The sequence below is a fragment of the Schistocerca serialis genome, chromosome 4, assembly GCF_023864345.2.
Source record: "Schistocerca serialis cubense isolate TAMUIC-IGC-003099 chromosome 4, iqSchSeri2.2, whole genome shotgun sequence".
Classification (NCBI taxonomy): domain Eukaryota; kingdom Metazoa; phylum Arthropoda; class Insecta; order Orthoptera; family Acrididae; genus Schistocerca; species Schistocerca serialis.
The window spans coordinates 865,673,710-865,699,978 of record NC_064641.1 but is presented as its reverse complement, the minus strand read 5'-3'; the positions used below and the strand labels follow the sequence as shown (position 1 = coordinate 865,699,978).

The window sequence follows — 26,269 nt, the reverse complement described above, 5'->3', positions numbered from 1 at the left end:
TCGAAATTCTTTTCACCCCTAACAATTCCCGCAAAATCAACTTCTTTCGTCATAGCTGTAAAGCTATCTGTGTTCGATACTATTTCAGAATCTTCTATCGTTAATCTCGTATTCTGTGAATTTTCTGATTGAGAAAAATTTTGAAATGGTTGCGGACTATTTTCCCGACTTATTAAATTGTTTTCAACTTCATTATTCATCACACTGTTCTCCTGTGTTGGCGAGTTCGCCATGTTAACAATTTCGTCATTCTCACTATCCATCATTTTTGCCTTTTTCATCGATCGCGTAATCATTTACAAAACATACAAAACTCGTCACAATACGAAAATTACAGAGAATATAACACGTTATCACCAACAATACCATTCACACGAAATGCTTCCCTCAAACACAATTAACGAACAATTGAAATAATTGCACTAAATTATCAAACCCTTAGACAAGACAACAAAAATTAAATTCTACAAACAAACAAAAAATACCATTAGAAGAATGACAATTACCAAATCTACACATGCAATATAGACTACAATTACTAAACTACAAATTACTACAACAATACTACTGTCTACTATTTTTACAATCAGAAGAATTCCAAGGGACGATCCGAAGCAGCGGTCGCCACGTGCATGGGGGCTTAATTAAATATTATGAACGCAAATTCTTTTTAATTTTAAGTAGTTGTCTGTCCGGCTACGCAGTCTCGTAAACGGTTGGCCCTGACTAGTATTTGTACGCAATCTGACTGCATAGAATAACAACAAAGAATGAAATGAAATTTTCCGTTAACACAATTAATTAATTAATTAAGTCCCCAGCAACTATAAGACCTACGAAACCAAAACACAAGTGTAATTGTTCTGTGTGTGGAAGAGTGATTCAACATACACATCTGGCACGGTTCTTCTTCAATAAGACAAGAAATTTTAAATACCATTTATACTGAAGTAATTAAAAAAAATAGAAATACTGTAATTGCGCAAGGAAACCAGAATTACACTCTAATACAAGAACACAAGCCAGATGCTTTGTTGACTGAACCTGTAATGACGCGTTATTTAAGACACTGAAATAATGAAAAAACAGGGATTATTTTACCTTCATATATATTGACGAAAAGCACTCTGATCATTACAATATCTCCATTCGAACAACATCTGCTGTCTAGGCCATCAAACAACTGCATAAAACATGGAACAAGCACTCTCCACTACGACTTCTCGACAAGAACTTTTCACTACGACATCTCAGCAAGCACTCTACTACGAGTTCTCGACAAGCACTGCCAGTGGAGGCGGCTGAATAATCCTCTTTGGCGCAATCTCTGGCGCTGTGGCTCAGTGTAGCCATCTTTCAAAGTTCTGCCCAAATTGTTAAAATTGGTGCATTTAAATTGCAAATTTCCTAATTCTACTAATATTGCTTGGGATAATCCGAACTATTTCTTGACATTGCCGTATTCGTGTATTAAGTTGTGTTTCTTCTCGAGACTGACTGAATCGATTTTGGAACACGTGGGGGGGGGGGGAATATTTAATTGAAAATTTGCTAGATAACACAACCGTTGTGAAATTGAAAACTTGACAATGTTTACTCATGTCACCAGTCGTTAATGTTATTTCTGTCTTGTAGCTTACTTAACTGACATAAAATAATTTAGAAATTTTGTGTATTTGCCACGAAAGGTGAGCTGATGTCACATGACATTGACATTTGTGTAGGATTTACGTAAGCTTAAGTGAAATCACGAGGTTAAAAAAAAAGGAAAACTGATTATCATTGCCACATTTTTTTTAGCAGGCAGTAGGGAATTTGTTGCACTCTTGCCAAATTGGGTTTTTTAAGGTTTGATTTACATGTAGTACAAATCACAAGTTCAATATTTTTCTGGTGTAATTGTTAATATCTGTACATGTTGCACTATTGTACGATATAATATACCCTTTACTAACAACACCTTTATGTAATGTTTCAGAGTGGGGCTGCATGTTCTTCTAGAGAATGTTTTAAAATTTTTTTTTATTGCTAAAATTTCCTTTTAAACTGTTAATTGTATTAACTTGGATGTATAACCAATTATTGTTAAATAATACATTTGTGTCAACAAGGCTTGGACCAAATAAATGTGCCTACACCTTCCCCATCCAGACTCCGCTACCGTCTGTATTTCACACTGTGCTCTACAGGAGCAATGTTCCGAGCACTCGTCACTGGGTTTCTTCTGTGTGAGTGAGGACGTCCTCATTGTAAACAGCCTTGAACGTCCGTGGAGCACCACAGTCAACCGTCCTAGTCGCAAACGTACCAGTTTCTTGCAGTCGTCGTTGTACTCGTAGAAGTGTAAATAAAGACTTGCGATTACTGCGGTCCACAAGCACGTAACTGTGGCTATTTAAAGGCTGCAAGCAAAATAAAAGAAAAATTAAATTATTATTTCACTTAATCTGTTGCATGAATATTTATTATATTTAAGAAATATAACTACAACAGCGTAAATTTAGAGAAACATTATTTACACAGTTCAATTTGAAACATGACGCTCCACTGATTTCACAATCGCTTCTATGTTTGGCTCTATATATACGAACGAACGATGAAGGGCGAGCCGTCGTCAGAAAAATGGCGGGCGGCGATCTGTATTCCCTGTTGCAGTCGGACGAAAATGGTATGTGATGTCATAATTACAACAACGACTGACTATGGCGCCTTCTTCCCAATTTCTGTGTGTGCGTGAAGTGGGGTATTTGAAAGTGGTCCGATCATCAATCTTATTTTGTATCCAAACTGTACATTTCCTGGCATTGGTTCTCTGTCAAAACTTTACCTACTAAGTCTCCTCTGTAGCCCCTAGAAGCCTGTAATAGAGATTGTGAAACACCCTGTATGTTAGCAAACCATTCATTCTTTTGCTTTAATTATGAAAGGTTTATATGCTCCATCCTTCCAACTGTTAAAAAATGCATATTTATATCGCCCTCTGAGGTCCATTTTATTGATTGAAGACATCTTCAGTGGTAGCATTTGTCCCAACATCTGCTTTCAGCTGGTAGCGTCGTCTCATTGCACATTTTCCAGGTGTTCCTACGTTAGGCACTGATTGTTTCGACGTAATTTCGTTTGCAACACAACACATATCTTTACATGCAGTACGAAGAAATACATGACCACCACAGTCCGATTAAAATTACTTGATAGCTGACATCTGTCACTTGACGCTACAGTGTTGCCACATCCACTGCCAGCTACCATTCGGTTATAAGCGACACACAAACACGGTGGGTCGCTTCACAAATGCTCTTGAAGTGAAGTGTAATGCGGAGCAATGTTGGAAGCGGCTGACACGACGTATAACTGAAATGAAAGACCCTCTGTCCACAGATAATCAAGTTACCAATGTCTGAACTGCGACAGATAGCGTGTTTTATAACCCTGAATTTAAACTCGTGTCCTAACCTAACCACAACCTCGTGATGTGCAGTGTATTCGAGAAAACGGCAATCAACAATCTGCAGCAGAACTAAAATCACGGTTGCTTTGTTCATGGCGTTTAACGTTAACCTCTACGAGCAAAATTCCATAATATGATCGTTTCTATTGCTATCTTCCGTGGCAAAATTTCAATTTTAGCGGTAAAAGTAAACTACAATTTCTCGCTGTCATCGGTTGGCTGAAATTTTCCTCAACTGGCTACAAGGAAAGCGGCTCTGCCAACCGATGGGCTGTTCTGATTGGCACTTGGTTGCAGATTATAGGCGACGCAAACGAAAAAAGGATGGTAGGAAGAAAAATAAGAGCAAACAAAAAAAGTCAATACGATTATGGAAATGACGCGGTAAAGTATTAGAAATAAGAAAATTACATTTAAACCAACTAACTGAATAAAAATGGTAATCAGAGTCTTTTGCGAGTTTTAGAAGAATAAAGATGCCGCTGCATTTGACGAGATTTCAACCTTGTGCCTTCTACACGGCAGGTTTATACCGTGACAACTATGCTATTCCATTTCACTGGAATAAGCTCTTGTGCTTCTAACTCCGGTGACGCATTCGCAACTATTAATTGACAGTCTTCAAAAATTCAACTTCACGCAATGTCGTGCGAAGCTTATGCAATGTGATCTTCGTTGGTCCATTACGGACCCTGGGGCAACGGCTCGCATGTATTTCTTCATGCAATAATTTACCAACAGCCGTATGTATTGTAGAAATTTATTTTGGGAACTTCTTATGTACTACCAGTTTCGGCATTACATTGATGCCATCTTGAGGCCCCACACGTCATAATCGTAAAAACGCTATACACGATGTTTGTAAATCGCCTCAGTCTGTGTTGCCTGGCCACGAAGAGCTGTTGTATAACGATTTGATTCACGGATCCAGTTATATGGCTCCGTCCGTCTATAGCGTTTTTACGGCTATGACGCGTGGGGCCTGGAGATGGCATCAATGTAATGCCGAAACTGGTAGCACATAAGAAGTTCATAAAATAAATTTCTACAATACATACGGCCGTTGGTAAATTATTGCATCAAGAAAATTATGTAATGTAAGCGGATCTCTGTGATTATAATAACTGTTTAAATGTCTTGTGTGGAAGGATTCAGTAGGATTTGGTTAGTGCTTTGTATGAAACGTGTGTATTTCGTTAGTATCGTTGTGTGTGTGTGTGTGTGTGTGTGTGTGTGTGTGTGTGTGTGTGTGTGTGTGGTGTTGTTGTTGTTGTTTTTAGTATGGATATCATGTGTGATGCAATACAAAATAAAAAGGCCAGAGCTAGTGTTCGGGGTTCAAACACATCAAGAAAGAAAGTCGTGGAAGGAATTGGAACTAATTGTTATGGCAGTTAGGCAACTGATCGGGCGTGCCGTTGAGCACTCCGGTTGGACGAAACCAGCTACAACAAGTTCCAACTATCAAGTAATTTTAATCGGACTATAGTGACGATCACCAGGTACAGGGCCACAAATTTTTTTCCAGGTGAACATCATTGGTTCTACATCTCGTAGTATATCACGTCGCGAAATGTGTTGTGCTGCGAACCAGCGTGAAATTAAGCCCGGAATACCTGGGAAAATGCAAGCACACGTCGTTGCCAGATGTAAATAGAGATCAGGAAGAAACGTTGCCGCTGAAGATAGTTCATGTAAATAAAACGCAGTGCATATAATACACTACTGGCCATTAAAATTGCTACACCACGAAGATGACGTGCTACAGACCCGAAATTTAACCGACAGGAAGAAGATGCTGTGATATGCAAATGATTAGCTTTTCAGAGCATTCACACAAGGTTGGTGCCGCTAGCGACACCTATAACGTGCTGACATGAGGAAAGTTTCCAACCGATTTCTCATACTAAAACAGCAGTTGACTGGCGTTGCCTGGTGAAACGTTGCTGTGATGCCTCGTGTAAGGAGGAGAAATGCGTACCATCACGTTTCCGACTTCGATAAAGATCGGAATGTAGCCTATCGCGATTGCGGTTTATCGTATCGCGACATTGCTGCTCGCGTTGGTCGAGATCCAATGACTGTTACCAGAATATGGAATCGGTTGGGTCAGAAGGCTAATACGGAACGCCGTGTTGGACCCCAACGGCCTCGTATCACTAGCAGTCGAGATGACAGGCATCTTATCCGCTTGGCTGTAACGGATCGTGCAGCCACGTCTTGATCCCTGAGTCAACAGATGGGGACGTTTGCAAGACAACAACCATCTGCACGAACAGTTCGACGACGTTTGCAGCAGCATGGACTATCAGCTCGGAGACCGTGGCTGCGGTTACCCTTGACGCTGCATCACAGACAGGAGCGCGTGCGATGGTGTACTCAACGACGAACCTGGGTGCACGAATGGCAAAACGTCATTTTTTCTGGCGAATCCAGGTTCTGTTTACAGCATCATGATGGTCGCATCCGTGTTTGGAGAAATCGCGGTGAAAGCACAATGGAAGCGTGTATTCGTCATCGCCATACTGGCGTATCACCCGGCGTGATGGTATGGGGTGCCATTGGTTACACGTCTCGGTCACCTCTTGTTCGCATTGACGGCACTTTGAACAGTGGACGTTACATTGCAAATGTGTTACGAGCCGTGGCTCTACGCCTCATTCGACCCTGTGAAACCCTACATTTCAGCAGGATAATGCACGACCGCATGTTGCAGGTCCTGTACGGGCCTTTCTGGATACAGAAAATGTTCGACTGCCGCCCTGGCCAGCACATTCTCCAGATCTCTCACCAACTGAAAACGTGTGGTCAATGGTGGCCGAGCAACTGGCTCGTCACAATACGCCAGTCACTACTCTTGATGAACAGTGGTATCGTGTTGAAGCTGCATGGGGAACTGTACGTGTACACGCCATCCCGACTCTGTTTGACTCAATTCCCAGGCGTATCAAGGCCGTTATTATGGCCATCGGTGGTTGTTCTGGGTACTGATTTCTCAGGATCTATGCACCCAAATTGCGTAAAAATGTAATCACATGTCAGTTCTAGTATAATACATTTGTCCAATGAATACCCGTTTATCATATGCATTTCTTCTTGGAGTAGCAATTTTAATGGCCAGTAGTGTAGAAATGCGCGTATTTTAGTTCTTACAATGACTTTAAATACCTTTAATAACAGCAAAATAGCTATGGCCATTATGACCTACGAATGAAGAATTTCAGTTGAGAACGTTTTCCCTCCCTGTGGCAGTGAGACACGCTTGCCATTCAGTCACGCACGCGGTAGAAGTTTGTGTCAGGACATAGTTTGCACGCTGCGTGTCCAGTTTACTGGTTTTCCGTTTTGCTTCTTTCAGGGCGGCAGCAGTTTGGCGCGGCACGCTTTGGTGGAGTGAGTGCCTGTGAAGACGGCGGTGGCGTGGAGTGGCGGTGCTAACTGCTAGTGGTCCGGAACGGCGCCGCAGATCGACCTGGGCGGTCGTACATCGATCTCAGCAGCTGGGCCGGCGCGCCGTGTGACGGAAATACCGCAGTCCTGCTCTGTTCTCTTCTGTTCCTCCCACACCCCTCCGTCGCGGTGCTTGCGGTGGGCGGCAGAGAACGAGCGGCAGCGCGTAAACCCGCTCGAGGCATGCAGCCAGATACCTGCCATAATTCCAAGAGCGCCGTAAACCTCCTACAAATTCAAACGCCTTTTTCTTACCGCAATCAAATATTTATTTACGCACCAAACTCATATCACTTTTCATAATAAGGTACCTTCAGTAGATTTAATACACTGACTAGAAAAAAAATCGCAAAACCGAAAAACAATTAATGTAGAGTAGTGAAATTCCAGGAATACATTCGTCTAGGTAACACATTCCAGTGATTAACTTTACAAGATCAAAGGTTAAAGTAAGCGCAATATAAGCTATTGCAGATGTGACGGAGTAAGCTCCGTTTTATTGTATTATACGTCATTTGTGTACAAAAATTCGTACGCAGCAAACAGCTCGCATATTCTGCACCTCCAGATACATCCATACTCTGTGAAGTGCATGACACAGGGTACTCCCGTTGAACTAGTGGTTAGTGCTTACACCCATTCAGTTCGCATACAGAGCGCGGGAAGAATCATTAAATGCCTTTGAGCGCGCTGTAATGTGTCGTATCTTCTTGTCGTGATATGCGACACCGGCAAGCTTTCAAGATCGTCTGACCTCTCAGTCCTCTGGATTTTTCCGTCTGGGGTCATCACAGAAATGAAGTTTTCAGCACTCCCGTTGATAAGGCGAATTTTAGTCTTGTCAAGCTTTGCCAGACAGTCTGTGGGTGTTTGAAACAATTCTTATTCGCTATAGTGACGACTGCAGAATTGCATCCAAATGCACACGTACCGGTGTAGGGTAAATCTACGTAACTTTGAGATATTAAGGGTTGTAAATGAAAAAGAAAAACAAATATTCTATCTAGAAATTGTATATTTTACATGTAAGAGACCTCTACATTGTCCTACTAACCCGTGATAAAGAACATTTAAGAAATGAAAAACTGTTAACAAATCTTTCGTTCTTTCTTTTCCTGAGCCTCGTCCTGCAGTTACGCTGGGTCGACCATGGTTTATCGGATGTGGCATGTTAAGTGTAAGGGGTGGCCGAATGCCCTTCCTGCCGCCACACCGTACCCACTGGGAAGGAATTAGTGTACCCCAGTTGTCTGTGTCTAATGTAAGCCATGGAAGAGTGCGAATGTGTTGCAAATGTCTGTGAGTCATGTAACTGAGGCGTAACGTGGGGACCAGCCCGGTATTCACCTAGGGGGATGTGGAAAACCGCCTAAAAACCACACCGGCCCTACGTCGTTAATCCGCCGGGCGGATTCGATCCAGGGCCGACGCGCCTACCCGAGTCCAGGAACCAGCGCGTTAGCGCTCTCGGCTACACTGGCGGGTTGAAAAACTGTTAAAAATATAGTAAACAAAACGGGTATGCTACCTAATTTCGTTATAGCATACCTAATTGAAAATTAGGTAAACCTATGGACTGACGACTTTCATGGGACCATCGCAGACGAAAGCAACACTGAATACAAGCACCTTTATTCTTTCCACAGCTGTAGCTCTCTTTACAAGTGGCGCATATGCCATAATTTTTTTTCTGCTTTGACTTCTGTTTCCCTTTCGACATTGATTTCATTATGCTACAATGTTCGGATAAAGTTCAGACTGAGCGCCATTTCCTGCATTTCTATTGGAAATTGACCAACTTAACTTCCATTTCACTCGTAAGGGCAAACAGTCTATCCATTTTGCCAACGATCGCATTGTCTCTCCCATCATCACTGAGGTCTACATAGTACTTTAAAGTGCTCCATGGAATGGGGAAATGTTTAGCACCTTTGCATATCGATCACTTATCTCCCAAAACCTTATGAAGTGCTCCACGAAGTCATCAGTATAGGATTGTCTTCTCTTGCTCGCATAAGTCGATTTTGGCTTCTCCTCCTTCGCACAGTTGCTTCGAAATGGAGCCAATGTTTCTGAAATGGGCACATACCTTAAGAGTTGTTGCCGTTTTCCTAAGCGAATGAGTCAGCAATACGGAATTTAAGTCCAACTGTGGTGACTAAGATTATTATCATGTTTCATTGCCAATACAACTACATGTAAGTGTCTGACTAATTACTAGAAAACTTACCTAAATGAAACTATATTACAAGATCAGGGAGCAAAAAACGTGTTTTTCTTTCCACACAAAACAAGAAATACCTGTTCCGCACACAGCGTTCATTCCCGCCCAGAATGTCTTTCCCGTGTGAAGAAGATGTTCCTGCCATTTGTTGAGGACGGTTGGAACTGTGATTACAAGGGCTACCTTACTTAAGAAGGAAGAATGTGTCAGCTGTAACGAAATAAAGTACGTCACGGAGTTATTTAGATTTACCCTATTGTAAATTGTAACATGTGAAATATAGCGTATATTGAGTTAGGCCATGGGCGAAATTTGAGCCCAGTTACATGCGGAGTTAATCGAAAAGTTTACATTTAAAATATGTGTGCACTTATCAGCACAGTAGTTGATTACTTCGCAAAATGCTCGCTCGGGGAACCATATTCCCTGGCTTGTTTTTCCTACTTATCGTGTTTTTCACCCGTTTCAGTTTGTGCTGTTAATTATGATACACACTGTACGTGGGTATACAGGAAGGTTTCTGCTCATAGTAACTGACGGTAAGTCATCTATTGAAACAAAAGTTATATCTGGGGCACCTCGAGGAAGCGTTATAGGCTCTCTGCTGCCGCTCTTACTCCACGTAAACGATTTGCGAGACAATCGGAGCAGCCCCCTTGGATTGTTTACAGATGGTGCTGTCATTTACCGTCTAGTAAACGTATTAGAAGATAAAAATGAATTACAAAATGATTTGGCATGATATCTACGTGATGTGAAAAACGACAGTTGATCCTGAACAGTAACAAGTGTGAAGTCTTCCACATGAGTATTACAAAAATTCAGTGAAATTTCGGTTACACAATGAAACACATACATTTAAATGTTGTCGATTCGACTAAGTACTTAAAAGATCACATAAGGAACAGCTTACATTAGAACTATCACATAGAAAATGTTGTGGTTAAGGTTAATCAAAGACTGCGCTTAGTTGGCAGAACACTAAGAAGTTGCAACACATTTACTAAAGAAACTCCCCACACTGCACTTATCCGTCCTCTTCTGGAATACTGTTGCCCGATATTGAATCCTTACAAGATAGATTTGACGAGGGACATCGAAAAAGTTCAGACAAAGGCAACTCTCTCTGTAATACCTCGAAATAGATGAGAGAGTGTCACAGACATGATACGTGAACTGTGGTGACAATCATTAAGACTAAAGTTTTTTTCGTTGCTATACGATCTTTTCACAAAATTTCAGTCACTAAATTCTCCAAAACTACATAAACAAAAATGTAAATGTTCTTTTGTTCAAAATCGTGTATCTCCGAAAGTTCTTGACCGACTGCTTTGAACTTTTGACACAGCGTTGCATACGAATACTCAAGAGTTTTTATATACCTGCTGGAACGCCATGTGGTGCATTTGTAATATACATGTAATAAAAGGGGAAACAATGTAAAAATGTAAATGTTGGTTTGTTCAAAATCGTTAATCTCCGAAAGTGCTTGAACGACTGCTTTGAAAAACTGACACACTGCTGAATCCTAACATGGGCGTATTTTCAGATACTTAATGCCATGTATATCAAAATGTATCTGTCCGATTTACTTCAAATATTTACACGTTACCGTGAATTTTTTTTGTCAGTTAGAGTAAAATTATTGCACCAAGTTGGTTTCTTTACATGTGTGGCACAGCGAGGGCCCTCAGTAACTGTCGTCCCTCTTAAGCTTCCAAGATCTTTTAGACTGAGATATTGAGGGTACGTATTTTTTTTTATTGTGAAACTGCGTATTCCTACCAACCGGTTTGTAAACTCTATGGTAAATGGAAAATACATTCGACGCGACAATGGGCGACCTGTGCGCCGGATTCCGATGAAATGAAAAGACAACACGCAGTCCCTAGCAGGGAAAAATCACCGATCCAGTGGGAATCGATCGCTGGCCCCTTACAACAGCAGTCTGTAACGCTGACCATTTTTTTTTAAATCTCAGTTTGTTCGTCTTCGTTCGTTGCATCTGCTCGGGGCGGACGTCGTAAGACATCCGTTTAAGTTCGTTGTTGATCGGTTAGCTCAGTTTTTTATTACAGAGGGCTGCTAACCCTCTGACCGAACACGCTGAGCTACCATGCCGGCACCATTCAGCTACCGGGCAGACGACTCTATGATACATTCTCGTAAGTATTTGTGTTGACTCTTTACGGCTCGGCGTTCACTGCGACTCTGGTGTATACCTTTCCGCATAGCTTGTTACCTTCTTCGGTTCCGAATTTATTGTCAGTTGTGGGAACTCGTTCTGCTCAGCTACATTCGGCCTATTATCTTGTGCTTGCGGCCATGGCCATATCTAGGCGTGTGTAAGTACTTTGTCAGTTGTCTACCAGCGCGTACTGTACTCTCTCAAACTTTTCAGTTGGATCTCTGATCAAGACGCTGTGCCCTTCTGCAGACTTTAAATATGTCACTGTCGTTCGTATTAAGTGTGAAGTGCGGGACGCGGCATCAGTCGCATTGTGGTTTTCCCCGGCGCTGCTTGCTTAGATTTCAGAATCTCAAACTGTGGTGTCACCGCCAGACACCACACTTGCTAGGTGGTAGCTTAAATCGGCCGCGGTCCATTTAGTACATGTCGGACCCACGTGTCGCCACTGTGTGATCGCAGACCTAGCGCCACCACAAGGCAGGTCTCGATATACGATAGAGCACTCGCCCAATTGTACGACGACATTGCTAGCGACAATACGGACGAAGCCTTCCTCTCATTTGCCGAGAGACAGTTAGAATAGCCTTCTGCTAAGTCCATGGCTACGACCTAGCAAGGCGCCATTAGCCTTACCTAGTTTGAGAGTTATCGTATAAATGTCTCAAGAAGAACGCTGTATTCATCAAAGAAAAAACGTTAAGTATAAAGCAGCTACGTACTTTTCTTGCTACCATTCAATAGTTATCCTGTTCCAGACTTGACGCCAGTCGGCGTGTGTGTACGCGTGCCTTTCTTTCGGCTCCCTTCCCAGTGTGGCGTAGCAAACTTGTTACGCCACAACACAAACTATTTTAGCAGCCTCTCACCGGCGAAAAATGTGATTTTACCTCGTATTTGTATTGTAGTAGTGTGTGCTCGGGTATTGCACAGGTCGATTGAAACTTGCTGCCCCTCAAATTGCTTTTTATTTTCATCTTTCGTTGTAGACCAGCTAAGGACGACGTTCAAAACCTCTGGGTTAGATTCATGTTTTCTCCAATATTCCTTCATCTATCACTTTTCTGTCCTCTCATCTGCTTTCTATTTTCTTTCGTGCCTTCTTGAAACTTTTTGTCTTGTAAGCATTCCCATTTCATTTTGTTCTGTCTTCAGTTTCTTATCTATATTTATTTCTCCTAGACTTTCAGGCATTTTCCTATACTGGTTGAAATTTCCCGTATATGTCAAAATGTTATATAGTTTTCTTGTTTGCCGGCCGGTGTGGCCGTGCGGTTAAAGGCGCTTCAGTCTGGAACCGCGTGACCGCTACGGTCGCAGGTTCGAATCCTGCCTCGGGCATGGATGTGTGTGGTATCCTTAGGTTTAATTAGTTCTAAGTTCTAGGCGACTGATGACCTCAGAAGTTAAGTCGCATAGTGCTCAGAGCCATTTTTTTCTTGTTATTCTACGACAGCTTCTTTGAATATGCCCATGCATAATGTTCTTTTCCAAATTCAATCCATTTTTTTTCTGCACGTTTGTATACCTCTGAGTTTTTTTCTCAGTTTAAATGCTTCTACTGCTGTTCCGTATTGTATCTTCGTCACACTCCGTTTTTCCTTTTTCCCGATTCGTGTTTTTTTTTTAATTTTTCGCGTACATAACAGACTCGTAATGATGAATTTCTTCATTTATAGCGTTTCCTTTTTTTATATTAAGAGAGTCTCTTGTCGGGTGGAATGTTAGGTCCATATTTCGTAATCGTCGTCTGATAATGCATATATTAAGACTGGTGATTTCCCCTATACAGGGTGAAAAGTATTTAAACCGACAAACTCTGGGAGGTTGTAGGGGGCATCAAAACAAATAGTTTTCCCCGATGTCAGTTTTTCCTATGAGGAGTATTTAAACCGGTAGAGGAAGATTTCTCTGGCGGCAAATTAATTAAACCAACAAACACTTTTCCATTTTTTATGAGCAAGAGACAACACATTAACACAATCCAATTTCAATTACAGTAGATTTTCAAAAATGCCTTCATTGACACGTAAACAAAGGTTACACCGTCGGATCACGTTCTATCTGACAGGGGCAAAACCCCCAGGAGTATCCTGAATTGTTACTGCTGCTGCTACTATCCGGACAACCAGATCCTCTTCTGATGCAACAGGAGTTGCGTAAAAGAGGTTGTGAATCTCTCCCCACACAAGAAGTCCAGAGGGGACATATCTTGGGATCGAGCAGGCCATGGTACAGGACCACCTCTGCCAATCCATGTTTCTGGGAACCGTCGGTCCAGGAATCGACGCACACGACGACTGAAATGTGCCGGCGCCCCGTCATGTTGGAACCACATGCGTTGTCTTGTAGGGAGCGGGATGTCTTCCAGCAATTCTGGCAACGTTCTGGCGAGAAAATTGTAATAGTAACTGCCATTTAATGGCCTAGGTAGCAGATACGGCCCAATTAAACAGTCCCCAACAACACCGGCCCACACATTAACGAAGAACCGCAGTTGATGAGCGCTAGTAACTGTGGCACGTGGGTTATCCTCACTTCAAACATGCGAATTATGCATGGCGAAGACTCCATCACGCCCGAACATTGCTCCATCGGTAAACAACACAGAGGATGGAAATGTAGGATGCATTTCACACTGTTCCGGGTACCATTGCGAAAACTGTGCTCTGGGTGGATAATCAACTGGTTCCAGGTTGTGGACACGCTGTAAGTGAAATGGACGTAACAATTGCTCTCGAAGGACTGTTCTTATATTCGTCTGATTCGTCTCCATGTTAAGCGCAATTGCACCAGTGCTGATTGAAGGATCCCGCTCCACATGCTGCAAGACAGCTTCCTCCAATTGCACCGTTCTTACCGTGTAACGGCGTCCCTGTCTAGGTAATCTGCTAAATGACCCGGTCTCACGCAGACGTTGGTACACAGCAGTAAAGGTCCTATGATGCGGGATACGGCAATTAGGAAATTGTTATTGATAAACCCGCTGTGCAGCTCGCTCGTTGTGGTGCGGTACGTAGTACGTACCAAACATTTCAGTGTACTCACTCCAGGTGTATCGCTCCATTAGTAACCAAAGACAATGCACTACTACACTGGTGGACAGCAGTTGCCTACAACTGAAGAGCGCAATACGCCCTCTGAAACAATTGAAGATCGTAATACGGCCTCCACCGCTTTAAATAATCCTCATAGGAAAAAATGACATTAGGAAAAAATATTTGTTTTGATGTCCCCTATAACCTCCCAGAGTCTGTCGGTTTAAATACTTATCACCCTGCATAGTTAAACTGGTCTGATGTTCTGATTTTACCACATTATACGCTTAACTCTGGCAATGTTGCTCGTCATTCCCTATCTTTTTTTAATTTTGGGAAAAATATTTTTGTAGTGCCGCTTCTCCTGCTGATTAAATGTTTTCCTTTGTCACAGCTGCTAAATCATCTACAAGTGGCCGGCCGGAGTGGCCGAGCGGTTCTAGGCGCTACAGTCTGGAACCGCGCGACCGCTACGGTCGCAGGTTCGAATCCTGTCTCGGGCATGGATGTGTGTGCTGTCTTTAGGTTAGTTAGGTTTAAGTAGTTCTAAGTTCAAGGGACTGATGACCTCAGAAGTTAAGTCCCATAGCGCTCAGAGCCATTTGAACCATCTACAAATGATACACGCTCAATTTTGACTTTATCCATTTCTAAGCCATTTTGTATTCCAATTTTTTCTTTGTGTTTCTTTCTCCACTCTCTGATCACGTTTATGTGAAGTTGCTCAAGACAACTGACCAATGTGACGCAGTCGTTAGCACACTGAACTCGCTTTCGGGAGGACGAAGATTCAGACCCCGTCCGGCCAACCAGATTCAGGTTTTCAGAGATTTCCCTGCATCGCTCCAGGCAAATGCCGGGATAGTTCCTTTGAAAGGGCACGGCCGATTTCCTTCCTCACCCTTGACTCAATCTAAGTTCGTGCTCCGACTCTAATGACCTCGATGTTGACAGGACGTTAAACCCAATATTGCTTCCTCGTTCCTGCTCAGGGTTTTAATATCAAATGACTGTGACATTTTAGTTTAGATTTTAGACTCTGCATTTGTTCGCGTTTCTAGTAGAACCTCCTGTAGTGTCTTTTCCATTCCAACTTTTTACAGGGTTTTGAGTATCATCATCCAGTCCGCACACTCCTAACTTTTACAGTTACAGAACACGTAATGAGATGATGTTCAATAGCGGCCGTACCACATGTACGCTCTATTTATTTTCGTTATTTCCTGGATTGCGCTATACGCCTAGTTTCTGCGTACAGTCCGTATAATATACAGCTGGTACAGAGTGTTACGTCACGGAATGTATTTTTACACATCTGCGCTGCATCGTGTTGGTGTTAGATGTAGATGTTTGCAGCGACAGTATATTTCCAGAACATCTAAGTTGTTATGACCCTGCGTTGTTAGCAGCGCCGCCACACTGCCTGGGATCTTATGTCCAAACTTCACAAGTTCAAGTAAAAGGACTGCCGTAATATCAAGTCGCCTGGAATGGCCAAAGAAAGAAGGAAGCAAGATTAATATCTAACGTCCCGTCTAGAACGATGTCGACATAGACGGAGCAAAAGCTCGGATTAAGAAATTATGGGAAAGGAAGTCGCTCGTGTCCCTTCAAAGCAACCATTACGGTATTTGCCTTAAGTGACTGAAATAAATCACAGAAAATCTCAATCACGATGACTGGACGCGAAATTGAACCGTTGTCATCTTGACTGCGAGTCCATCGTGCTAAATACTGCGCTACTTCGCTCGGTTATAAGATAATCTGCGTCCTCCTCTTCTCCGAAACGGGAAGAATTATTCATGGTATGCGGCTATTTGTGAAAACGCCTGTGGTTAAATCTGAGTCCAGCTATTAAAGATATCAGCCTCCTAGAGACTGAGCATGGATGGGATTTATGGACTAGAGAATCGCCAGCTGAATTACTGCACAGTTCTTGTCTCAGTGTCTTGTATGCTGCCACTCATACCACCAGTCTTCTATTATACCTTTAAATAAATCATGTCTACTCCAAAAGTGGAGACCTCTGTGCAAGTTATGTTCCCCGCCCTTGACAGTGATCAGCTTCATTACCCCTAGGTTCTCCTGATCGAAGGTAATAGATTTGCCTTTTCGCATGGATACTAACATTTCAATTATACTATGTGCAATAGTATTTTTTGTCCCGCTGCCACCAAAATTCCTCGTCACTTTTAGATCAGATAGTGAATCACTGGGTACGCAGTTCTAGTATGGCCTCGAGTTCCGCAGTCCTAAACCCCGTTGCCTCTTCTAACAGAGACATTGGGTTTGAAGTGATTATACGTACTGCTTCTCAAAATTTGGATCAAGATATTAAGTACGTGTTATGCTCAAAAAGAATGCTAGTTATTGCCCTCGCACTTCCTAAGCGTCGCTATAGTCCAGAAGAGTGTAGTGTACCTTCTCTCCTTGAACAAGGAATACCCAAATAGTTTGTTGTGCATTCCGCAATATTTTTAAAAGTGTGGTTTGTACGCCCGACTATGAAACAAACCTGTACTTCAAGGTGCATTTTTCGAGACATCTTTTATGTCCACGGTCCTCTGTGCAAACGTCACAGGATATTCTGCGGACTACTGAAACATTTCTGTCCAGCTTTTCTTAAGTTGCATTCATTTTCAATCGTGGTATAAAATCCTGCACGATATTACATATTTATGAGACAGATGTTTTATTATTGCAACGAAGTATCAAAGAACAGAAGACTTAGTAGTTACGGACATCCGATAATAGGATTATCAAAAAACATGTAGCTGGCAGAGGAATAATTACCAAGTCCACACTTATTTTCATCAGGCATCGTAAGGAGCTGGAAATCAGCCATTGCAGCTGAAGCGAAAGACAAGTACTTTACAATTTGATCGCTGAAGGCATTAGCACAGGCGTGAACTTACATTGGCTCACCGTTATGGAACTTCTTGTATCGACATGAGCCAGTTTTGTCCCGATTTTGCTAACAAGGGAACCTCCCCATCGCACTCCCCTCAGATTTAGTTATAAGTTGGCACAGTGGATAGGCCTTGAAAAACTGAACACAGATCAATCGAGAAAACGGGAAGAAGTTGTGTGGAACTATGAAAAAATAAACAAAATATACCAACTGAGTAGTCCATTGTTATGATATGCAACATCAAGGCTCCCTGCAGTTCAGGAGCGCCGTGGTCCCGTGGTTAGCGTGAGCAGCTGCGGAACGAGGGGTCCTTGGTTCAAACCTACCCTCGGGTGAAAAGTTTAACTTTTTATTTTCAGTTTATGTAACAAACGCTTATATTTTCATCAATTTTTGGGAGTGATTATCACATCCACAAGAAAATCTAAATCGGGCAAGGTAGAAGAATCTTTTTACCCATTCGCCAAGTGTACAAGTTAGGTGGGTAGACAACATATTCCTGTCATGTGACACACATGCCGTCACCAGTGTCGTATAGAATATATCAGACGTGTTTTCCTGTGGAGGAATCGGTTGACCTATAACCTTGCGATCAAATGTTTTCGGTTCCCATTGGAGAGGCACGTCCTTTCGTCTACTAATCGCACGGTTTTCCGATACGGTCGCAAAACACAGACACTAAACTTATTACAGTGAACAGAGACGTCAATGAACGAACGGACAGACTATAACTCTATAGTCATTGATGTTGCATATCTTCGCATGGACTACTCAGTTTGTATATTTTACTAATTTTTTTCATAGTTCCACACAACTTCTTCCTGTTTTCTCGATTGATCTGTGTTTAGTTTTTCAAGGCCTATCCACTGTGCCAACTTATAACTAAATCTGAGGGGGGTGCGATGGGGAGGTTCCCTTGTAAGTACTGTAAGAGCTTGTCTCAAGTACTGAAGTAACACCATCTGTTAGAACAACATGTAAATGCGGCCTCAGTTTTATTTACAAGTCGTCTGACAGATGGCGTAGCATGTTGCATGTCCTGTATCGACGAATCGACGATACAACCACCTTCTAGGTCTAGCGCCATCATTCTGAAAATACAAGTCTCCTCCAGTAGAAAGGGGCTGGAACTATTTAAGCAGCGCCGCGCCGAAGAATCGGACAGTTTCCATTTGAATAGCGACCTGATCACACGATTCTTTCTAAACTTAATACGAACTGCAAATGCAAGTTAGTAATGGGTTAGGTAGGAATGTTTGGGAGATGAGACCAAACAGCGAGGTGATCGGTCTCATCGGATTAGGGAAGGATGGGGTATGAAATCGGCCGTGCCTTTTCAAAGCAACCATCCCGCCATTTGCCTGGAGCGATTTAGGGAAATCACGGAAAACCTGTATTAGGATGGCCGGACGCTGGTGTGAACCGTCGTCCTCCCGAATGCGAGTCCAGTGTGCTAACCACTCCGCCACCTCACTCGGTCAAGTTAGTAATGTTTGTAGTGTTTACTGCAGTTATATAGGGCGTGAAGTGTGTAGTGACGTGTACATCGATGACTAAAGTGTTATTGTTGACTGTTTACCGTCTAATAAACTTATCGTAGCTTACAAAAATGCCTAAGGATGGAAAGAGAAAGTGACATTTGCGATTGATTACACAAAAGAGTAATTTGTAGCTGTTTCATCTCACTAAAACATGGAGGTAAGGCAGATCACATTTCTACGCACAACTATACAAACAGATTCGCGGTAGCCTCGACATCCAGGCCTATTTCTACATTTATGGTTAAATAAGACATCCGAGAAGAATCGCTACTTGCTTCTGCAGAACTAACAACAGCTTATAAAGCTGTCAAGCATCATCAGTCTTTCAGTTCTCTTGACTGTGCCGTAAAACAGAATGCCGCAATGTATCCTGACTCCAAAGTCGCTTCAAAGCGGTCTACAGCCAGGACCAAAGCTACACCGTGTCCGAATACATAAAACAATTGCAAGAAGTTTCATTTTACGTCATAGGCACCGACGCATCGAACCACAAGGCTGAAAAGATGTTTCCCTTAGTTGTTCAATACTTTACCGAAACTGACGGAATCCAACAGAAGCCGTTGAAGTTTGATTTGCTCAATAACGAAACATCGGAGACAGTTGCAAAGTTTTTCCTAGACACATTAGGACAACTGCAAATTCCATTAGATAAATTAATCGGTTTTTGGGGGGACATTACCAATACCAACTTCGGAAGGCTTCATCGACGTGGCCAACGGAATGTATTCACCAAATTAAAGAAGAACTGTGCAAGCCCGTATTCTCCATAATACTATTTCAAGCGCTGCTGGAGTCTTAACATTCGACATTGAAATAATTGCAAACTAGTGTATATTATGGGCAACTGCAGCTGTCGAAAGCCATGCTCTACATTTACATCTACGTGATTACTCTGCAATTCACAATAAAGTGCCTGACAGAAGGTTCCATGAACCACCTTCAAGCTGTCTCTCGTTCCACTCTCGAACGGCGCGCGGCAAAAACGAGTACTTAAATTTTTCTGTGCGAGCCCTGATTTCTCTTATTTTATCGTGATGATCATTTCCCCCTATGTAGGTGGGTGCCAACAAAATGTTTTCGCAATCGGAGGAGAAAACTGGTGATTGAATTTTCATGAGAAGATCTCGTCGCAACGAAAAACGCCTTTGTTTTAATGATTGCCACTCCAGTTCACATATCATGTCTGTGGCACTATCTCCCCTATTTCGCGATAATACAAAACGAGCCGCCCTTCTTTGTACTTTTTCGATATCATCCTTCAGTCCCACCTGATGCGGATCCCACACCGCACAGCAATACCCGAGAATAGGGCGGACAAGAGTGGTGTATGCAGTCTCTTTAGTAGTCCTGTTGCACCTTCTAAGTGTTCTGCCAATGAATCGCAGTCTTTGGTTTGCTCTACCCACAACATTATCTATGTGATCGCTCCAAATTAGGTTATTTGTAATTGTAATCCCTAAGTATTTAGTTGAATTTACAGCCCTTTGATGTGTACGACTTATTGCGTAATCGAAGTTTACTGGGTTTCTTTTAGTACTCATGTGAATTTATAAGACTGTAAATGACAGCATCATCTGCAAACAAACTAAGACGGCTACTAAGATTGTCTCCTATATCGTTAATATAGATAGGGAACAATAGAGGTCCTGTAACACTTCCTTGGGAAACGCCGGATATTACTTCTGTTTTACTCGATGACTTGCCGTCTGTTACTAAGAACTGTATGGCCTTTCTGACAGGAAATCACGAATCCAATCGCACAACTGAGGCGATATTCCATAGGCACACAGTTTGGTTAGAAGACGCTTGTGAGGAACGGTGTCGAAAGCCTTCTGGAAATCTAAAAATATAAAATCAATTTGACATCCCCTGTCGATAGCACTCATTATTTCATGAGTATAAAGAGCTAGTTGCGTTTCACAAGAGTGATATTTTCTGAATCCGTGCTATGTGCCAATAAATCGTTTTCTTCGAGGTACTTCATAATGTTCGAATACAGTATATGTCTCAAAACCCTACTGTAAATAGACGTTAGTGATATGGGCGTGTAATTCAACGGATTACTCCTACTTCCCTTTTGCGGTATTGGTGTGACTTGAGCAATTTTCCAGTCTGTGAGCGAGAAGTTATATACAATTGCTAAATATGGAGATATTGTATCAGCATACTCTGAGAGGAACCTGACTGGTAGACAGTCTGGACCGGAAGCCTTGCCTTCATTAATTGATTTAAGCTGCTTTGCTGCCCCGAAGATATCTACTCCTGTGTTCCTCATCTTGGCAGTTGTTCTTGATTGGAATTGAGGAATATTTACTTCGTCTTCTTTGGTGAAGGAATTTCGGAAAACCGTGTTTAACTCTGCTTTAGTGGCACTGTCATCAGTGACTTCACCGTTGTTATCGCGCAGTGAAGGTATTGATTGCGTCTTACCACTGGTGTGCTTTATGTATGACCAGAATCTCTTCGGGTTTTCTGCCAGAATTCGAGACAGAGTTTCGTTATGGAAATTATTGAAACTATCTCACATTGAAGTACGGGCTATATTTCGAACTTCTGTAAAACGTTGCCAGCCTGGGGGATTTTGCGTTATTTTAAATTTGGCATGCTTTTTTCGCTGCTTCTGCAACAGCGATCTGACCCGTTTTGTGTACCATGGGGGATCAGTACCATTACTTATTAATTTATCTGCTGTCGATACTATCTCTCTGAAATCATTCCACAACTTTTCTACGCTTACGTGATCAGATCGGGAGGAGTGAAGACTGTCTCTTAAAACGGCGTTAAGAGCATTTTATAAGCTTTTTTAAATAGATATACGAGTACTTTGCGTTTCTTTTTGATGGTTGTAGGTGTTAACGGCATTCAGCATAACAGCAACTGCCTTGTGGTCGCTAATCCCTGTATTCGTCACGATACTCACTATTTGTCCAGGATTATTTGTTGCTAAGAGGTCAAGTATGCTTTAGCAACCATTCACGCTTCGAGTGGGCTTATGAACTAACTGTTCAAAATAATTTTCTGAGAAAGCATTCAGAACAATTTCGGATGACGTTCTATGCCCGCCGCCGGCTTTAAACGTATAATTTTTCCAACATATCGATGTTACGAAGGACTCCGCTAAAAGCTTGTAAAATTGTTGTTTATTAAAACACAATCGGTTTCGCGGTCTAAAGCCGCATCATCGGGTGGAATAACGTTAAAAGATCATAGACACACCCATCGCTCCTAATCAAAATTTGCTATTCAGTGACTATTGTCGGTACTACAGCGACCGAAAAGTAAAGAAGACGTGCTCCAGTCTTCAAAATTTTGAAGAATTGAGCACGTCTTCTTTACCTTTCGCTCACCGAAGTATTGTAGATATTCACTGAATAGTAAATGTTGACTAGGAGCGATGCGTATGCCTATGATCCTTTAACGTTGTCCACCCGATGATGCGAATTCAGCACGCGAAACTGGTGGTGTTTTAATAAACAACAATTTTACCAGCTGTTTGTAGAGTTCTTCCTAACATCACTGAAACAATCGACATGAAGTATTGAATTGTTTTTCAATATACACTGTAAGGACAGAGAAGCTGAAAGAGTTCTGCCTTTACGATGATTGTCAATCATCAGACTCTTGTATTTCACTCAAAAACTGGATGGCTATCGTTAATGGCCGTAGTTAAGAGAAGCTTTTGATTCCATTAAAACAATTTTTCGATGCCGAGGACAGACCACCTAAAATTATTAATGATTTTTTCAGTACTCCGATCAATGAAATTTACTTCCTTTTCTGCAGTGAAACTTCGCTGTTTGAAAAAAAAAAAATGTAAAAAGCGTGGAGAAGAAGAAAGTCTCGATAACTGAAATAAGAAATATATTGACCGACACTCAAAGATGTCTGAATGAAAGGAAGATGGCCAGTTTTATCGACATTGAAACCAAGATGAATCTGAACAAATTAAAATATGAGAATCCTAACCAAAAAATAATTAATTCGATTTTGAAATTTGGGGAAGAGACAATGGCTTTCTATATTATGGCATTCGATTACTTAGAGAAATGGGCTATTTCTTTTAATAAATATCAAGTATTTGATTGGATGATGCTATCTGAAACTCCAAACTGTGTGATGATTGAAAACACGCCTGATCAAAAATAGTGCAAAGATTCCAGGCGACAATTGTTTTCCGGAATATATGTATCTGAAGAGCTTTTTAGAAACTCGGAAGACTGGAAGTATAAACACCTCGTGGAAGAAAGGTGGCTTTACTTTCTTAAGGAAACGTAAATGCCAACTGCTAAAATTACGTGAGTATCAGTTTCCTATTACCGGACACAACGCCACTGTGGAAACGTGACGTCGGCCTAATGGACTGCTGAAAGAACGATGTTAGGAAGAACTCTGTTAACAGCTGGCAAAATTGTTGTTTTAAAACACAACTGCTTTCGCGGCCTAAAGCCGCACCATCAGATGCAACAATGGTAAGAGGCCATAGGGATACGCATCGCTCCCAGTCAAAATTTACTATTCATTGAATGTAACAGTAGATTTTGACTACTATAGGTACGCCTATGATCTTTTAAAGGTGTTGCACCTGATGATGCGGCTTTAGGCCGCGAAACCGGTTGTGCTTTAAAAAACAATAATTTTACCAGAGGTTAGCGAAGTTCTTCCTAGCATCACGCCTTCCAACATCTGCGGTTGCCCGTTGTATAAAATAGTTTCCAAACAGACTGCTGCTATGGACTGTGGAATCAATCATACAGTGCCCCTTTAATAACAAGCTGACTTGCACTGAGGTTTAGAAATATATGAAAGGGAAAAAAAGACTTGCTGAAAAACGTGAAATCTTCTGAAAAGTATAGTGCACCAACTACTTCTGTTGCAACAGGTTCCGTGCAAAAAGTAATTATATTAAATAAATTTTTACTTCATTCAAGAAAAAACACTGCATTTAATAAACAAGGTTCCAGGCATGATCAATTCTCTCTTAGTCCCTCAACCACAATAGTCAACGAAAGAACTGCGCCACATCTCCGAAGTTGAGGATTTTCTCGTTCACTTATTTTATTTGATCAGAGCGGAAGGCGAAATCGAATGCAAATGTATGAAACACTACAGTCGGAGTTTCGGCGGGAACTGGGTTCAAGCCCAGATACAGACATCTTGATTTTCTGTGGGTTTCGAAAATCATTTAGGAAGGTTCGACACCTTTTCACCTCCCAAGAGTAACCAAGTTGGTTTTAGAATATTAAAATGATAGATGTTAACAAAAGGAAGCCATTGTACGTTAAAATCACTATTGAAACTGCCTCTTATCTGCGAAGGAAACCATTGAAGGTATCACTGTGTGGAAACGTGAATCACATTACGCACACAGAATCTAGGATGGGAATTGGTGAAGCCTATGCAAAGGAGAGTACAACAAACTGTGCGAAACACACAATGTCTCCTGCGTATATGGGCTACTCAGAATGTTAAAATTAAGTGAAGTAGTACTAACACAGTTTGCTCTTTTCCGAACGAGAAAGTATGTCGGACGTAACATCAAGTCGATCTTAAGTGAGACGGATACACACTCAGTAGAAATGTGATGGATAAGCAAATCACCCACGGCCGTTCTTAAGAATTCATCCCGGCATTCACCAAAATATTTAAGGAAATCAAAACAAAACAAGACGAAAACCTAAGGATAGCCAGGCACGGGGATTTGAAGACCCGCTCACTTTTACGATGAACTGCAAGTGTTTACATCGGAAGAAGGTACGTTACAAGCCTTAAGTCACAGTGAAAGATCATGCATTGATATTTACGATGGTTAATTCACTCCTCGAGAAAGAGTAAATTAACAATATCCCAAATTCCATACCTTGTTAAACTCTATTGCCGACTACAATTTCGGAGTTGTTATATCGACCACGCAGGACTTGCGTCCTATATAGTTCACGCAGTGGCCGTTAAGAGCAGCAGCGCTCACATCTCGCATGTAGTTCAGCGCGTTGCCGCTCGAGGGCAGTAAATGTACTTTCAGCGCTTCGTCGTTTGTCGATCTAGCTTTGTTTATACATAAACAGTGACAAAATAGATACTTAAATTTTATAAATGTATTTTTGACAGTGGACTTACTTTATTAATTTTATATGATGTGCCTTAAATGCGTGTGTTGTGTGTGTCAGAATGATAAAGAAAAGATGTTTTGAAGAGTGAAGATTCGTTGACTGGTAAGAGTTTGGAATGCAGTACTATGTAGTAGTACACATGTTCAACGCATATGTATGTATTCTTTGTTTTTGTGACAAATGAAGACAACATAAACGTACAGTGTCCCGACCACTGACTATTGAGACCTGAAATAAATTAATAAACCTCCTTAGTTCGTAATTTTCGAGTAATATTTTCAGATTTCCGTAGTTTAGTTGAAATTAATAGTCCAGTGATGTAAAAGACTTTTGAAAGGACGCCAAAGACTTGTTGAAACTCGAAATCGCTTCGTAACAGTAGAATTTTAGTACAGTGTGCCTACGTATAGAAGTAACATTTGTTTACGTTTGTAGTCATGCACTCGATGTTACCACTGCCTCTGTCACTTGCATCTCCTTTTTCCACATTATTATTCTTGGAAGTGGGTTTATGATAGTTTGCTTATGATTTGAATAGATTTTGTTACCCAAACAAACGGAAGAAAGTCATAATGCCACTGTGGAAGCGTTGCATGTAGAAGTGTGTTTTGATAAACAGACTCGCATTTGTCAAAGAATACCTCCAGTTTGCAGCTGACGTTGCAGTAGTGTGTTTCCTACTATCGTTAAGAAATATAGACCATAATTACATATTCTAATGGAATCTGTCGGCCTCAGTCCCTAGATAAGAGATTGTTACGATTTCCATTTATACTCTGATTTCCTGCAGGCAGGAAAATCTTTACTTTTCTTTATTTTGTGATTTCGGAAAACAAGCGAATGATGTTTGCATTAGAATCTTTTTCCAATACTACAGCATCTGAATGTTTTCATGGTGCACTGTTGCCGGTGTTGTTAATTAAACACGTTTATGTTCATTTAGTGGCTTTTGTAGTTTACTACAGGTTCTGTTTACATCATGTAAACAGTTCTCGTCTGAATTAACCATACATTCTGTAACAAAAGTTGGCCAATATGTTGCTCAAGGCCTGCCTTAAACTACTTAAAAATTATTTCAGCACTTAGAAAGCCAAAGTATGCAACACACATTTGAATATATGCTTTCCACTGAAGGCATAAACGTGTATAATTCACAGGCAACTTATTATTCGGATCTTAAATGTGTGGTGGCAGCCGGCACTTTGTGCAGCTAATACATACAGGAAAAAGATCTAAACAACAGCCTTCATTATGTGAAAGTTTCATAATGAAAACTATAAAAAATTGCAATACAGGATGCAGAAAAGGTGTATTGGCATTGCAGCAGTAAACAAACTCTTGGGCACAAGGACTGTAATT

General features: G+C 41.5%; 2 long non-coding RNA genes across 2 annotated transcripts in view; one reads left to right on the top strand and one right to left on the bottom strand.

Annotated features, from left to right (window-relative positions):
• Positions 1 to 1,990: 1,990 nt before the first annotated feature.
• The window catches only part of LOC126473519 (uncharacterized), a 369,422-nt gene continuing 345,143 nt past the window's right edge, over positions 1,991 to 26,269 (bottom strand). The window contains exon 4 of the long non-coding RNA XR_007586477.1: positions 1,991 to 2,402. This is a non-coding gene — a long non-coding RNA (uncharacterized LOC126473519). The remainder of the gene's footprint in view (positions 2,403 to 26,269) is intronic.
• LOC126473518 (uncharacterized) overlaps positions 24,838 to 26,269 on the top strand; it is a 675,218-nt gene continuing 673,786 nt past the window's right edge. Inside the window, exon 1 of the long non-coding RNA XR_007586476.1 lies at positions 24,838 to 25,012. This is a non-coding gene — a long non-coding RNA (uncharacterized LOC126473518). The remainder of the gene's footprint in view (positions 25,013 to 26,269) is intronic.